The sequence below is a fragment of the Perognathus longimembris genome, chromosome 17, assembly GCF_023159225.1.
Source record: "Perognathus longimembris pacificus isolate PPM17 chromosome 17, ASM2315922v1, whole genome shotgun sequence".
NCBI lineage: Eukaryota > Metazoa > Chordata > Mammalia > Rodentia > Heteromyidae > Perognathus > Perognathus longimembris.
Genome location: NC_063177.1, coordinates 1,229,722 through 1,247,816, shown reverse-complemented (window position 1 = coordinate 1,247,816; position 18,095 = coordinate 1,229,722). Strand labels below are relative to the sequence as shown.

The 18,095-nt window shown below is 41.0% G+C and overlaps 1 protein-coding gene across 1 annotated transcript in view; it reads left to right on the top strand.

Moving 5' to 3' along the window:
- Nucleotides 1-16,810, top strand: part of Tmem238l (transmembrane protein 238 like) — a 28,743-nt gene extending 11,933 nt beyond the window's left edge. The window contains exons 3-4 of the mRNA XM_048365767.1: nt 1,192-1,193; nt 16,773-16,810. The gene's annotated coding sequence lies outside the window, so the exon portion shown is untranslated. The remainder of the gene's footprint in view (nt 1-1,191; nt 1,194-16,772) is intronic.
- The last annotated feature ends 1,285 nt before the right edge of the window (nt 16,811-18,095 follow it).

The window sequence follows — 18,095 nt, the reverse complement described above, 5'->3', positions numbered from 1 at the left end:
ATCTCAGACTACTTCACTGTGTCTTAGAGATTAAGAAGAGATAATAATGATGACATCACAATCACAAATATCAAATGTGATTCAGCATTGACCTGAGACCTCTGCAAGCTCCTGATTTGGCAAATGGCTTAAAGCATACCATTGCTCTTTGGAGAAATCAAAACAACAGTTGCAAATCTTAGGTCATTTCACACTTTATAATGATTGTAGAGCTACAGGATTACTCAATATTTACTTACTTGTGGTTTTATTTGGTTTTCTGAGAGAGGAGAGTCTTGCTAAAGAAGTCCAGGCTGAACACAAGTTCACAATCCGCCTGCCTCCATCTCTTGAATGTTGGAACTACCATCCCCACTACCATCCCCAGCTATAGATCTATCATTTTTAAAGAAATTTATCAAAGAATTTGTCAACAATCCAATCTGCATATTATCTGCATCTCCATGGTTTTTTGCAGAAAACGATCAAGGGAACCCATAAAGTTCAGGGAAGATAGGCATACTGGGTGGAAGAGTAGCCTACCTCCAAGCAGTAACCTCAAAGCTCCATTAGATCCAACACATCCCTTAATACATGCAGGTACAGTGAGGGAGGAAAAGCTTAGTATACAAGCTGACTCCATCCTCATGAGGCAAATTCAAAAGAGTTATTTGCATAAAGAGCTAAAGAGCCTTCTGGGTAAAAATCAACCCTAAGGGTAAACAAAGGAAATTAGGCAGATAGGTGTGGCCAAGTGAAAAAAGAAAGAAAGAAAGAAACACTTTCTCAGGTAAACTCAGCTTCTTTATTCTATCAAGGATCTGTATTTTTCCCCATGGAAGAAGGATTAGGCTGGTTTTAGAGTCTACAGCTTAGCCCTTAGGACATCTAGTATGGGCTTTGTTTATATAGTTGTAGGTAGACATTGTTGACCATCTGGCAAGAAAATGAAGCAATAGCTACCAAGTGATGCCTAACTAAAATTATTTTTTAGTTGAATAGGCTATTCCAAGACTCCCAGAAGTTTCTTGGCAGAGTGGACACTCACGAGAGGGATGGAAACCATCCAAGAAAATGAGTGTTAAGAGCCAACCACCCTGTGTCAGAGATATTGGGAAGAAAAGCTCAGAATAGAAAAGGCTGAAGAGGAATCCGGGATGTAAGGAAGTATGCTCTACACATCCAAGCCCCAAACAAAGAGAGGTCCAGCAGTGGTAATCTCTGACATGTAACAGCTACAGTCTCTTGCTTACTTCTGTTTCTTTGGGCAACAGTCACTTCTGGCCTCTATCCATCTGGTTTCCACACTCTGCTCCTACTGGCAATTGATTTGGCATTTGAAGCTGGTAAATTGCCGGACAGGGAATGGGAAATACAGTACAAATTCCTATTCCCCCCAACACACACACACACACACACACATACACACACACACACACACACACACACACACACACACACACACACACCTTAGCTCTCTATAGAACCTCACATCACTTGGATCTACCTGCCCTCAAACTCTCTAAGTTAGTGTGCAAACAAATAATTAGCACACAGACTCTTTCCTATTTTACAAATTAACAGCTCAGGCAGTGAATCTGAATTGGCTGTGCTTCCCAAATTTACACACCCAGTGTATAATTATCTCTGTTTCTTTCTTTCTTAGTTTCTCTTTCCCCAAACTACTCCTGCACTGACCCCCACCTCAGGGAACATCATTTCTCTCTACCCAGCTTTACCTATAGTCCAAGCTACCCACTGATTTCAGAATGAAGACAGCAGAGGTCCTGGCCTATATTCACTGGAACATGCCCCCCCCCTACAACCCACCACCTCAGTTTAGATGCCCTGTCATCTCTGACCCCCATTCTAACCAATCCTCTTCCTCCCTTCAGTTGTAAACCCTGTAGCCATTCTCCAAGTCTATGACTACCTCTTCAACTGCAGCTACTCAGAGGATGGACTCTAGCTAGCTCCTTAAAAGAGCACCATACTCTCAAGACAAGTCCAGAACAAGAACACTCAATTTTAGGCCCTTTGCACCTGCATGAGACCAAGAAAGCAATAGTTCTTGAACTGTAGTTGAGGACTAGCAACAGCTGCCATGCACAGGAACTTGGTAGAAATGCAAAGCCTCTAGCCCCACATAAGGTGACCCACTCATGCCCATTCATCCAGGACTGTTCTGGTTTCGGACTGAAGGCCTCAAACTGCAGAAGTTTCTTGGTCTTGTATGAATCTGATGGTTTGTCATTCTCATCCTGTCCCAGCCCTGCTCAATAACTTGCCTTGGAGGTGAGACCCAGCAATGGGAGTTTGTTGAACCCTTTAGGGAATGCTGATGCATGCTCATTGGAGTCTTGCCAATTCTACCCTAAATGAGTTGGAATGCTAAACTTGAACCTGCCCAAAGCTGCCCTCAATGTGATCTCATGTTCTCCACCCTCTCCCTGGACACAAGAAGGCAGACCTTGTCATAGTGTCTGTCACAGAGAGTCCTGGGCCAGCATGCACTAGCCGCAGGCAGCTCTTTCAACTGTGGGGAATCTCATGTTCTGCCCAGCTCATAGTTGGCCAGGACATTCATCTCAGCCCACATGATCTGCATCTGGTATCCCAGCCAATGATAGGAAAATACCGATTTTTCTCCCTCTTCCTTTTGCACTTCAATTTTCAAGAAAATCTGAATTTCCTTGTTATTTGGGAAGAAAGTCAGGCATATGAGTTGATGTCTGGGTTTGCAGTAAGAATGAAGAAGTTAATGAGGAGTTCAGGCAAGGGAAAGGGAGAGAGGTATTGGGGTTATTCAAAGGAGGCTGGGATGGGGAATGGGTACAGAAAAGCTGTTGAAGAGATACACTGGGTGTAAATGGAGGAAAAGAGTACTTCCCAGCATGCCATCTCTTGGGACTAGCAGCAGCCACATCAGCAGCCATGCACAGCCACCTTTGGGACCTCCTCAGACATGCAATTCCTCAGTCTCATCCCAAACCGACTGAGTTAGAAACTCTGAGAGTGGGGCCCATTTTTATGCATTACAAAAAGTCCTCCAGAAGAGTCTGATACAGGCTACATTTTGAGAAACACAAACTGAATGATTTCTGTTTCCCAGAACAAGTAGATTGTTCTCTGATGCTTCATTTTTCCAGGATTTTTACATGTCTTCCTTGGGCACAATGACTTCAAAAAAGAAATGGAAATTCACTCTAACAATGGACATATACAATCTCTTGATCTCCACTTAATGGCTTTTGCAGAGATGAGGGAAAATTTCTGGAGCATGTCCTATGCCTCTATCCATCCTGTGTACTGGTGGACCCCTTAACATGCAAAAGTGATGAGCCATTGACTTTGGGGTACTTATAGCATCATTTGTGGGCCGTGAAAATGATCAAGACAAAGCTGAGCATCAGTGGCTCATGACTGAGAATCTGAGAATCACAGTGCAAAGCCAGCCTAGGAAGGAAAGGCCATGAGACTATTATCACCAACTAACTACACACACACACACACACACACACACACACACACATACACACACACACACACACATATTCAGAAATGGAGCTATGGCTCAAGTAGTAGAGTGCTAAGGGACAGCATCTAGGCTTTGTGTTCAAGCCCCAATGCCAATAGCAGCACAATAATAATGCCCTGTACTATACCAAATGATTTCAAGGGCCTTGTATGTTCCAGAAGCCAGATGTTCCCCATCCCTGCTCTACTGTGCAACCCCTCCCTGGGAGAATGTTCCAGGCTGAAAGGAACCCTGTGGATTTTCTACAGATATGTAAGTTCTCAACCTAATCAGCATCAAAACTTTCTTTCATTCTTCCCCCATCCCTCTTGTTTCGAAATATATTGTCTGACAATGAGACTGTAATCATTGGAGAATAATTTATTTCCTCATGATTTATTAATCAGACACATCCATAACCGGGTATGCAAAAGGCAGAAAACAGATGTATTATGACATCCATTAGAGTTTCTGAAACATTTAAAACAATGCATTACAACCTCTATAAACCCCTAAGGATACAAGAAGGATAAATGAAACCAGAGATTCCAGATCGCCAAGGCCTTCGAGGTCAAAGATAAAGTGAGAAAAGCAATAAACTAAGTGTTTACCAGCTCTTTCTGCCACTCCTTTTCCAACCTCTAATGCTCACAAGGGACTTTGTCCCCCTTGTAGACAGTCCACCCTTCCTTTCACTTCTGGGAATCCTCAAATGGGCATCTCACACAGGCTCACAAACAAGACCAGCACTGACTTTGGGAGGCCAGTGAACTGGCTGTTCTGTTCATTTTTTCCCCATGTAGCCATCCCACTGGGTGCTGCCTCCACCTCCTGAAAAGTCAGTCTTTGTTTTTCAGTATTAAGTATAGGATGGCAGGCTGCCTGGTGGTCTCTGACAGAGTGAGGAGTAAGCTCCAGTCTCCAGTGGCCCCAGTGCTTTTGATTTGTTCGTTTCTTCTGTTTTGGTGATGAGGTCACACTATCTAGCCCAGGCTAGCTAGAAACCTGTGGTCCTCCTGCCTCAACCTCCCCAAGTGCTGGGATTGCAGGCACGCATCACCATGTCTGTTGAACCAGCATTTGTTATGATAGAATAAAAGAGGAGAGAAGTACAATCCAGGAATGAAACTTAGAGAAGCCTAGCTCCAATAAGAAATGTCTTGAAAAACATTTTTGATCTTGAAAAGTTATATGAATGTTGACTTTCACTCTATGACATATTTGTGTTTCTCCTTTACTTTGAAAAAAAGTCTCCAAATTTTCAAGTGAAATTGGCATCATTTTACCATGGATTTATTTTCCCATCACTCAACAATGTAGACCCCCCTCCCCTCAAAGGGTCACAAGCAATTCCAGCCATGTTTAACCACCTCTACCAAAAACCAAGAAGTACCCATCTCATCTGAGCCTCACATTCTCCACTTGAAAGAGCTGAGATGTACCCAAGGACATATAATCTGCTAGTGACAGTCTAGTTTGGACTCTGAAACTCATGTAATCTGGCTTCTAACCTTTGATGTAGTCTTCCCTCACTCTATTCTTCCTCTCTGGGTGAAGGCAAAAGACTAAAGGTGAAACAAGATGTCCCCCAGGACTGATCCAAAGCACTTGGTTAGTCAGCCTGGTAGATGGGGCTATGTGCTCAGGGGCCTTGCTGTGCCTCTGCTACTATGTTGGGGGGGATAGCAGTGTCAACACTACATTCTCCAGATCATCCCATTAGTATACTGGTGACACATATAAGTTTTCCAAAAGGGTTCATACGTGACAAAATAGAGTGTAGCTCTTGAGTCTGCTTCAAGGAAGGCTTGACCAGAGCCTTATGTATTCTATTATTCTCCTTTCCCCTTCCTTGCTGAATATATTTTGGCACACACTTGGGAAGAGTGGTGGGGTCTTTGGGAAGCCAACTCCATAACTGACAACAAACTCCTGGCCTATGAACTACACAACATGCCCCTCTAATACCAACAGAAATCATCAACCAAATTCAAGTAACTTCTGCTGGGCATCAACATGCTCCCACTCAGGACTGCAAAAGAGCCACTGAAGGCTTACTTTTGCTGTGTCTTGCCATTGACACAAGGGGACTGTGAGGCATCAGTTATATAGATGAACTTAGACCAGCTACCATAATAGATAAATACCTTATGCATCACTTTCCACATCCTGTATCAGGAGTGATTCAAACTGGGAAGAGCACTAATTCGTCACAAACTTATTTTTATTGACTTTCATTCTGGATTCCTCTTGGTCTACTTGATATGCTTGAAGTGCTCATTGTTTTTTTATTAGTAACAATTGAAAAGAGTTTGGTAAGCCCTGTTCTAAACAGATAAAAAGAATAACTTACCTCCTCATTAACTATAGCAGCTTACAAAGAGAAACTCAAATGGAAAGTGCAAAAGCAAGAAATAATCATAGAAGAGGTAGATGACATAGAATGAGAAAACCTGAACACACAAACAAGTAGTATGGCTTAAGTTTATGTGTTTGTAACTTACCTTATCCACAAATAGATCCTACGATTATAAATAACTTTACACTTGAAGAGTTTCCTAATGTGCTGTACTAGGACAGACAGGAGACTGGTGGTATTAAAGGAGATAGCAAAAAGCCAGATCATAAACCCAGTCCTGACACACACTCACTCACACACACACACACACACACACACACACACACACACCAAGTGGTTATTCTACTCTGGCTGGTAACCACCTAGCTATCAGAGTGAATATGAATTTTAAGTTTAACTCTGCAACTTGCTGGCCAAATGAGTTTGTCATGACCTCTCCCCAATATTATCCATAAAACTGGCTCTTATAACTATCCAATGGCATAATACATACACTTCTTGAATGGTTTCCTACATGTCAGCACTTACCATGAATGACATGTTAATACTTATCATAACCTTGATAAGTTGTTATGATAAATGATCAAGAGAAATTAGTCCAAGATTCTAGTTGGTGACAAGTAGAGATGGGACTAGAATCTAGCAATCTCCCTCCAGGGCACTTTGAGATCTGTAAAGCACATTGCAGTTGTAAGCTAAAGGTAAAGGATGACTGAAGTCAGCACATGTGAAATCAAAGTCAGTGTACAATGTACTTCACATAAATACAGATCCTTTGCTATCTCCCAGGTCCCATGTAGAGGGGCTGATGCTTCTGTGTTTTAACAAGCTCCATCAAGTGATTCTTACCACACCAAAGTCTGTGACCCTATGAATTAAGAGTGAGACCATAGGGCTGGGGATATGGCCTAGTGGCAAGAGTGCTTGCCTCGTATACATGAAGCCCTAGGTTCAATTCCCCAGCTCCACATATAAAGAAAACGGCCAGAAGGGGCGCTGTGGCTCAAGTGGCAGAGTGCTAGCCTTGAGCAAAAAGAAGCCTGGGACAGTGCTCAGGCCCTGAATCCAAGCCCCAGGACTGGCCAAAAAAAAAAAAAAAAAAAAAAGAGTGAGACCATAAAGAGCTGCTTCTGCCAAGATAGAATAGTGAAGACTAGATTTCCCTTCCTGCATGATACAACCAAAAGCAAAAAAAAAAAAAAAAAAACAGGTATATAAAGTGAATGTAAACACTAAACGAGAACTACAGAGGAAACCAAAGTGACCAAATGCTGGATCTTTACTAGATAAATAAAATTCATATATTACTTAGCAGGCTGATTAGGGGGCAAAATGAGACAAAAATGAGCAACATTATGAAGAAGAATGTGATACACTGAAGCTTCTGCAAATGCTGAAAGGATAGTAAGTGAATGTTCTAGATGAAATCCAATAAATTAGATGAAATGGACAAATTCCATAGACAAATTCTTAGGAAGAAATAGATAACCAACATGGCCTTATGTCTATTAATTAAACAAGTTGAATTTGGATTTAGCAAGCTTCAGAAAAAGAAAACACCTTTATGCACATTAATACATTGCTGAGGAGAAGTAAAGCAAAACTAAGTATATGGAAAGACATACCATATTCATGGATTAGAAGATCCAATATTTTTAAGAAGTTGGTTCTCCCCAAGCTGATTTATAGATTCAAACAGTCCCAATCAAAGTCTCAATAGAAATTATTTTAGAGAAGCTGAAGTTAAGCATGGTAGCTCATGACTAAAATGCAGCTACTTGGGCAGTAGAGATTGGGAGAATCATGTTTTGAGGCTAGCTCAGGCAAAATGCTAGCAAGACTCCATTTTGAGCAATAAGCCAGATAGAATGGTATACCTCTATGATCCTAATTATGTTGGAGACATTAGGTAGAAAAACTGAGGTCTGAGACTGGCCTGAACGCAATCATGTGGCCCTACTAGAAAAATAACTAAAGCAAACCTAAAGGGCTGAGAGTGTGGCTAAAGTAGATAAATAAATGATAGATAGATAAGATAGATAGATAGATAGATAGATAGATAGATAGATAGATAGATAGATAGATAGATAGATAGGTAGATAGATAATTGTTCAAGTATCTTTTGTTAGTTTTGTGGGGCAAAAGTCCCAAATGCAGATAAATGTCTAATAATTGAAATGTCCCCATCCTCGGGCCGCTCAGAATATCTCACAGCTGTGCCAAAGACACAACCAGACATCCTGTTCCTTTACTCTTCTACCTACATTGTACCTAAAGAAACCTTTTCCCCCTGTACTCTCTCATTTCTGCTAAAAATAGTTCAAACCCTGATTCAAAATGATACCATCCTATGGTGCGTTCCAGCTATATATGTAAAAATCTTCCCTGGAAATGCTTTTCCTTGTTTAAAAGAAATCTTACGTACCAAATTCCCTATGCTTACAGCCTATACTTGACCAGGTCTTAGTGTGATGTTACAGTGTCAGAACATAGATGAGCATCCAGAATTAATTCTAACAATTCAAGTCCTTTTGAGACAATAAATTTCCATAGGGTTCAAATGTAAAACAACTACAGACAGCATAAATATGGACATAAAGACACCTATATGATTGGAAGGTTTCTACCATCTTCTAGAAGGGATGAACTACTGATTCTAAGTCAACTGAGAGAACTAAGTATGGTGTTTACGTTTCAATCCCTTAGGAAACCAAGGAAACAACATGAAAAGCAAAGAATATTAAATAGAATATTGAAAAATGTTTGACTAACTTAAAAGTAATTAGGAAAGCAAAAACAAGAAGCCAAGCACTAGTCTCTCATACCTAGAATCGTAGCTACTCAGCAAGCTGAGATCAGAGAATTAAGGTTCAAAATCAGCTCAGGCAGAAACGTTCAAGAGACTCTATCTTCAATTAGCTAGCAAAGAGCAGGGCTGGAGGCATGGCTCAAGTGGCAGAGCTCCAGCCAAGCAAGCAAGCTGGAAGGGTCTGAATTCAAGCGGAGGGGGAGGGGGAGGGGGGAGGGGGAGGGGGAGGGGGAGGAGGAGGGGGAGGGGGAGGGGGAGGAGGAGGGGGAGGGGGAGGAGGAGGAGGAGGAGGAGGAGGCCTTGAACAAATAAGAGAAAAAAGAGTGTGATGGTAGGCCTAAACCCAACCCACAGTTAAAATTCAAGCATTGTACAAATAGGACCTTTTGAAATTAATCAAGTAAATGCTGCCATTGAGAAACTCATTTCAAGTACAGTGATATCATTGTATTAAAAGCAAATGACAGGGGCTGAGAATATGACCCGATGGCAAGAGTGCTTGCCTCGGATACATGAAGCCCTGGATTCAATTCCTCAACACCATATATATATATATATATATATATATATATATATATATATAACAGCCAGAAGTGGCGCTGTGGCTCAGTGGCAGAGTGCTAGCCTTGAGCAAAACAAAAAAAAAAAAAAAAGAAGAAGGCAGGGACGGTGCTCAGGCCCTGAGTTCAAGGCCCAGGACTGGCCAAAAAAAGCAAATGATGGGAACAAGATTTGCTATGCAAACATTACAAAAGAAAGACCAAGTAGCCACATTAATAAATTAATGACAGATATAAGTTCCCCTTCACACACACACAGTTTCTGTGTATCCTGAATGAAATTCTCATTATTTCCCTGTTGCTCTGCCACCCAGCCAACTGCATGGTTTTCCTAGTGGGCTTAAGGCTCATGTGGGGACATTGAAAATTCCAAGATATTAATAAAGGTGTTTGGTTTGTTGCCTAAAATACTGTAGGGGGAGCAAATTGGCCCTGGGCTTGATCCAATATTACTTTTTTGTTGTTGTTCTGGGGCTTGTCCCTGAGCTTTTTCCACGCAAGGCTAGCACTCTTATCACTTTGAGCCACAATGCCATTTTGGTTTTCTGGTGGTTAATTGGAGATAAGTGTCTCATGAGCCACTGGCACTAGACTTGATTCATTATTCTTTAAAACCCTCATATAAACTCTAAATTCTGACCCCGTTGCTAAGACTACACCCAAGAAGAGCATTCCTGATCTCTCACTGTCTTATCACGAAGATAAACTACAGTACTCTTTTAAATTTCCCTGAAAAATAAATCATTTAAAGATTGTCCTAGTATTTAGTGCTTCTTTCTTTGGAATCCCAGCCAGTCCCATCTTAGGGGGCACTGGGACACTCCCTTTTGGGACATCCCCTGCTACAGCATTTGGGGCAATTCCAAAAGCATGATTGAGGAGACCAAACAAGATACAAAGCTAAGTTAAGAACAAAGAGGATTACCAGGAACAGAAAGAGACATTATATAATGATAAAAGGGTCAATTCACCAGGAAGACAGAATGATCAGGGAAGCATAGGCAACTAATAACATAACTTTAAAAAACAAAAAGAAAAAATGGGCAGAACTAAAAGAAAAATAGGAACAAACTCGCAATACTTATGGAGACTGCAACTAACTTTCCTCAGTAATTTGGTAGAAATAGTAGAGAGAAATCAGCAAGGAGATAGAACTTTAAAACCTTAGGCCAACTAAATCAATTTATATACTCTATATTCAACAATAGCACAATATAGATTTTTTTTAAGTATGCAGGGAATATTCACCAATACAGACATATATACAATGGATCACAAGATAAATATGGGGACTGTAATCATGCAATATATGTACTCTTTTCATACATAATGGAATTAAATGTGTAATCAATAATAGAGTGATAAATGGGAAACTTCCACATTCTTGACAATGAAACAATACACTTCTAAAAATCCCATGAGCCAAATAGGAAGTCTCAAGAGAAATTAGAAAATATTTTTTAAACCAGCAACAAAAAAAGAGATACCTATCAAAATTGCAGGAATGTTGTCAAAGCAGTGCTTAGAAATCTGTTACTTTAAATGCTCATATTAGAAAACATCTCAAATAATAATCTTGGCTTCTGTTTTTAAAAAAATAAAAATAAAAAATAGAAGTTAAACCCAAATTAAGCAGAAAGAAGGATATAAAAAAGGACAAGAGAAAGAATTAGCGGGGCACCAGGGGCTCACATCATAATCCTGGCTACAGAGGAGGCTGAGATCTGTGGATCACTGTTGGAAGCCTGCCTGGGTAGAAAAGTCTGTGAAACTCTTCTTTTCTATCAACCACAAAAGGCCTGAAGTGGAGCTGTGGTTCAAATGGTAGAGCACTAGCTTGAGCACAAACGCACAGGGACAGCATTGAAGCCCAGAGTTCAAGTCCCAGGTCCAGCAGAAATAAATAAATAAAAATAAATTAAAAATAGTAATAATAATAAGAGGAAAAATCAATGGCATCATTAAAGAAGAAAACAATAGAAGAAGTTGAGATGACTGAAAGCTAATTCTTTGAGATCATCAATAAAACTGACACCGTTGTTGGCCAGGTAGTTATCAAAATCAACAATTCCCATCAATAATGAAAGAAGAAACATCATGACAGATTATGTACAACTTAAAAGAATAATAAGATACAGAACTCATCCAGGATAAAGTACATGAATAATTCTAGGATTACAGGAGTGTGTCACTGCATCTGGCTCTCACTGGATGTTTAACCTCAAATTGCACCAGTCCATTTGATTCCAACTAAATTTTAGTTGTTTTTTTCTTTCAAGTAACTCAGAGGAAAATTACCAACATAAAATAAATTCCAAAGAATTTTCTGCAGACTCTGGAAATGTATTGCTGAGAAGTTTCACAAGTGGTGAGGCAATGACTGTCTCCCAAGATCACTCTATCTAAATCTCCAGATTTGGGTGATTAGGTTTGGCATGGTGGTTAGAAGCAATTCACCACATTCCTTTACAGTCTTAACTGCACAGCAAACAGGAATGAGTATACATACATACGTGTGTGTGTGTGTGTGTGTGTGTGTGTGTATGGCAGTGAGATGGGTATCTTTCAAGTCCCTGAATCCCTTCCTCTCTGAAATATTCAAAAGATGGCAAGTCCAAGTTCTAAATGTTCCGTCCTGCCCAGACATGAGTGAACAACAAGTTCCCCTGTCTAGTTTACCCCGAAGTAGGAATATGGTAGACTCCAAGCACCAGTGGGGGAAAAGATGCAGTAGGCAAAGCATGGTTCAGCTATCATGTCTGGAATCATACCCACCTTAGGGTCCTGCCCACCCCTCTCACTTGTTTCCATATGAGACAAAGACTTCCAGATACATGACAACCCTAAATAGGTCCTCACTCTGGGACTCAAGGGTAACTGAGCCCAGGCTGAAATGGGACTTGGGGACAGTGCAGGGGCATAGTGAGAGATTGTGGAGCCAGAAGACCTGGGACTGCAGACAGGCAGGGATGTCAAATTACACAGATGTTCTAGATGTTACCTAAGACAACATGAGGATCAAGCACCAGGATTTATTTAAAAGCTTTCCAAGGTGATACTAATGGGCAGTCAGACTTTAAAAGCTTCCCAGTTAAGTAACCAGCACAGTTTTCACAAACAGATAGATATTCAATATTTCAGGCTTTGGGAACCTAACTAGCCCGTTATTACAGGCTTCTTTCCTACCTCTTCCTACTTTTCTTCCCATTCTTCCTTGTCCTCCTCTTTGTTCCCCTCCTTTTTCCTGTTTCTTCTCTTTTTTTAAATTCTACAACCCTTTAAAAGTATGCACCCTGTAAAAATGACTGATAAGCAATTGAGCAATACAAAAACAGATGGCAGGATAAATCTGTCCCATAATTCAGAGTTGGTTGTCCCACCCTAGGTCAAATTTTTAATATATTAGTCTTTGGGTCAGAGAATGAGTAAATCTCTGGTGTGCTACTAAATAGAATGGGGGGGGGGGGGTTGTAGCATTTGCCAGTGTCAGTGGTGTAAACACTCCAGCCCTGCCTAATGAGCTGTCAGTGAGCATGTAGTTGGGAAGAGATATACAGAATCAGTTCCCATCAGCCAGTACCAATCAGTTCCAGAGGATGCCTTACTGACATCATCTGGGATGCTGGTTAACAGCACACCCTGGAAATTCAGGAGAAAGCCAGTATGGGACACTGGTCTTGGTTCCATGAGGAAATAGTTATACCTGATAGAGTCATTGAATAACTATTTAGACAAGGCACTGTGCTAAACTGTAGGGACCCAACGATACTTTAACATACATTTGTAGTCTCAAGCAAGTCATAGTGAGAAGAAGAAACTCCCCTGAAGTTTGGAAATAAGAAGAGGCTGGGAGAAGGGGGCTGGAAATCTCTGAGGCAGGGACTGGTGGACCAGGGAAGGAAAATTATCCTCGATGTCTAAATAAGACAAAACATTGCCTGTGAACCCAAGCAAGCCTTGCTGCAACATTTTCTACAAGGCTCACCCAAGGGTGATCTGACTGTCCTGGGAAACATATCTTGATTATTAGTTCTTGATTAAAGGTGAGACATGAGATTAGAAATTAACTTGCATGAAACTTATCAAGAGAGTTTTTTTTCTGTAGAGGAAATAAATGTAGACTAAAATGGACACCAGCATTGTTTTCAATTCTGATATCATTTACCTTTTTTATTTGATACAACTAATAAAAAACAAAGAAGGCTTTTGCTATATGTTATTTTAATAATGAGTTCTCTCTTTGTCAGACTCTGGTCCCTTACATCATAAAACTCTGGCTGCTTCTCATAAACCTGGAGCTTCTAGCCACATTCATTTTATCCTTGAATTTTGCTATGCAAACCTCCAAAGACTTTCAGTGATCTTTGAGATTACAATGATAACATTTAAGAAAAATGTTGGTTTCTATCACGAAAGATGAAATTGATTCGTTTGGACATTTGGCAGGTACTTTTCTTTAAACACACTGTTTCATATTTAGCGATCCAGTGCTTCTGAAGTCTGGTCTCCACTCTTGCAGGCAGTAAATTTGTTCTTTCATTTTTGGCATCATATGATCCCTGAGTCTTTTGATAGACGATAACTCCAAAGGTTACCTTTTTTATTGTTCTGTTGGATAGTAACCAGTTTTATGTAGAATCCTGCAAACTTATCATAGCAGTCTTCTTCCTATTGATAGTATAAATACTCTGTATCTTCCATGAAGCAGCTATTTCTCTTCTTTATGGTTTCCTTCCTGTATTAGATATCTTCAGCTGTGTAACAAACCACTCCCAAATTTAAGTGGTTTAAATCTGGTATGAGAAGGCGTAACTGAGGTCTCCTAGGCTCACTTGTGCCTCTATTTCCCTGCAGTACTTGGGATCAAACCCAGAGCCTTGAACATAGTAAGCATGTGCTCTACCACTGAGCTACCATTCCAAGCCCTTCACTTGTATGTTTGTGATTAGCTAGCAAGACATTGTTAACGCTGTGCTCTTAAACAACCTTGCTTACATGGCTGGTGATTAGCCAGATGCTGACCAGAGCATTAAGAACAGCTGGGACCTGTGTTTCTCCCTGCAACTACCAAATACATGGTAGTCTCTTGGCTTTAAGAGTAGCAGGCAAGAATAAGCACCAATATGCAAGTCCTTTTCAAGACACTTCTTGTGACTTTCTTGTTCTTATTCAAGTATGTCAGATAGCCAAGCAGGACAGGAAGCTGTAAACTCAGGGAGATGAATAGATTGGGATCTGATGCTATTACTATAACAATTCACCACACCACATCCATGATTAAAATAAAGTTTATCAAGTGCTAATAAATGATTTTGAGAACTATATTTTACCAGGATAAAGAGGTGAGCCACAGACTCTGACAAAGGTAGGGATCAGAGAAGCAAAAGAGCAGCAAAAGGAGATGGGATCTTGGAAGAAGAAAGAGAATGTCCATAATTCTAGAAATGGGCTAGGAATATGACCTACTGGTATAATGCTTGCCTCAGATGCATGAAGCCCTGGGTTCGATTCCTCATCACTACATATATAGAAAAAGCTGGAAGTGGTGTTGTGGCTCAAGTGGTATAGTGCAAGCCTTGAGCAAAAAGAAGCCAGGGGCAGTGCTTAGGCCCTGAGTTCAAGCCCAAGGACTGGCAACAAACAAAACAAAACAAAATCCTAGAAATGAGACAGATACGCCTACTCAAAAAAGCTGTTCCCTGAGGCTGGAACAATAAATAAAATTAAGAAAGCCAGACACCAGTGGCTTATGTCTATAATCCTAGCTACTAAGGAGGCTGAGATCTGGGGATCCCAATTCATAGCCAATTCAGGCAAGAAAGTCTGTGCAACTCTCCAATTAACCACCAGCAGCAAAAAGCCACAAGTGAAGGTGTGGTTCAGATAGAGTATTAGCCTTGAATGAAGAAGCTAAGGGACAGTACCCAGGCCGTGAGTTCAAGCCCTAGTACTGGTACCAAAAAATGAGAAGAAAAGAAAAAGAAAAAAGGAAGAGAAAACCAAGAATATCTTTAAATATTTGTTATATTTGGTCTTTTATAGTTTGGTTTTTTTTTTCTCCAGAGCTGAGGACTGAACTCAGGGCCTTATACTCGCCAGGCAGGCACTCTTCTGCTGAGCTAAATCCCCAGCCCCATATTTGTTATATTTGGATATGCTTTTACTTAAGCACAATGAGGTAGGTAGCCCTGATAATATGAAACTTGAACTGATTTTTCCTTGTTATCTGAAACAGTTCAGTGACAAAGACATTTCCCTTCCTAGAAGAAGAGGGATCAGCAATGAAATAACTAAGAAAAAGAATGGTGGGGAAGACTTGTCTCTGGAAAGATTTCTCAAAGTTGGAGCAAGGTTCTAGAAAGAAGAAACGAACAGACCAAGAGTGCTATGAGAGTTAACTTGCAGAGAGTTTGGTGATGATTTGGGGAATTTACCCTAAAAAAGGGAAGAGAAACTGACTTCAGATGGTGAGGGAGGGACTAAAAAAAAATCACAGAAGTCCTGGTTCTAGAGCCCACAAGCTGGAGATCCCACCAGCCCACAGTCCAACCATCTTCCCATGGCTACTGCAGAAGCTCTCCCTTTCATTGGGGTTGAGGAGGACTTAAGTATCTAAAAATATGCTCCATTGTTTTTTTCCTTGGTCCTTGTTGCGTGACTCATCTGGAAAACCCACCCTCATGCCTCCATAAACCTAAAAAAGTGGCAGTAGAAGACCCAGACTACTTGTCAGATAGTAGAATGAGGGGAATCTCCATCCCCCTATTCTCTAGTGTCTGAGTAAAGATAGATGGTATACAAAACCTCAGCCTTCCCTGCCATGGAGCCTTCTCTTCTTCTTGCTTTAAATGAGAACATGGACCAGAACAAATCTAGTCTTCTCTCCAGAGATAATCCTATGTGTTGTTTCCTGTGTATTAATCTTAAATTTCTATATGTACTTGTACCAATTGACCCCTAACATCCACAACTGTCTGTTTCAGATGGACTTTCAGACGGGGGTGGGTGTGGGAGTGGGGAGAAAAATAAATAAATAACCTAGATTCTTAATTGTAAAACAATAACAAAACCCTGACTTAAGTTATCGGGCTAATGCTAAGAAGGAATGGAGTCATTTTATGTTAAATAACGTGTGCACAGGGATGAGTTTCAAAGATTCGATGGTTCTGGTTTAGTTGCCAGAGCTTTAGCCTCCTTAATTGCAGAGAGAAAAGGTCAGTCAGTTGTTACAATTACACTCTGTGATATCTACATCTTGCTCTACTGATCACTGAAAAGGAAGAGAGGTAAAGTGACTTGCAAAGAATGGGCCACTGGGAGCAGAAAATGAGATGCTCCTTCCCCCTCCCCTTTCAAAGTAAGGGGGAGGAGAGGAGATGGAAGGCTGGCTTAACAGAAGAGCAGCTCAAGAGCTAATTAAGTCTGCAGAGCAGCCAAACAGGCTTCTCCCTGGCTCAGGGCCAGCCACAAAGCTTTTGATGTTGCTCTGAAATCTGAGTTGGGCGGGGCCAACTTCAGGCCCAAGAATAAAGATTTTGTATTACAAAGGCCAGAAGTATGAAGGGGAGAGCAACCTAAGAAGGGCCTTTGAACAAATGAAACTCTCCATCTGACAATGTATGGATAGTATGAGAAGGGAATTCAAACTTTAGCCTTAACATCTAAATTGATCTTTCAGTAAACAAAATTCTATTTTAACTGAAAGGAGCAGAAAATTATCATCAAATGTTACCTTTGCTTTTCAGGACATGATTCATGCGCCACCTGGTGTCAAATCCTGTCATTACAAGCATGGGTATTCTTGGTTTGGGGTAGTCTTGCACCTCTTCAGTTTTCCTTTCACTATTGACCTCCACATAAGTGTGTACTCTCCTTTGGCCTCATTGCTGTGGTATCTATAAAGGACTAACACAATAATCCTCATAATTTTTCTGGAATTCATGTAGCCTTTCAGAATTTGCAAAGCCCTTTCACACATATGGCCTCACAACACAGGACAGGAGGCAGCATGTGGGAAGGTATGATTGTTCTCATCAAAGAATAGAATGAGGGTCCCAAAGACAAAGTAACCTGCTCAAGGTCAAAGACAATGGCATAATGGAACCAGTACCAAAACTTCCAGAGAACAAGTTCAGGACCTTTCCCCTTAATCCCCACTGAAGCCTTTCCATATGCACACCACAAGAGACTAAACAGTGAGGCACAGCTCTGACCATACTAGGAGGTATCTGCAGAGCTTCAGAGACACTGGTGCCCTGATCTTGTGTTCAGGCCTCATACTTACTATGCAGAAATGCCCACACATTAGTATTTCATGAAGCGGTCTAGTGAGGCTAATACGCAATCAGGGTTGAAAGCCAGTGTCAGAGAAATAAAACAGAAGGACATAAGGCAATTATGCTTATTACCATTAAAACACCATGCCTACTGGGGACTGCCTATAATGTTACAGAAGAAGAACCTTGATCTTCATATCCTCGACAGACACAGAGAAATACAAAGTCACACATAGGCACACCAATACAAACAAGGCACAGGCACACAGCTACAAATACACACCTTTAACAACTCCATGTATAAGGGCACGTTCTGCTAGGACACTCCCTGTTTCCTAATGAATTCAGACATAAGTGGAAGATTTCTAGGTTCCTACCCTCCCTCTTCAGAGTCACAGATCTCATTTGTATTTCCTGGCCACAGGTCATCATCCTTGTCAGTGTCTGGCCCAGCAAAGTATCCCAAACCCCAGTTCCAAAAGCCTGCCATCTCTAGTCAGAGGAAAATAACTCCTGGAATGATCTTGGATCAACCAGCTTGAGCCACCCAGAAACAGTGGTCCACACAGCAACTGTTATTTACTGTACTCTAGAC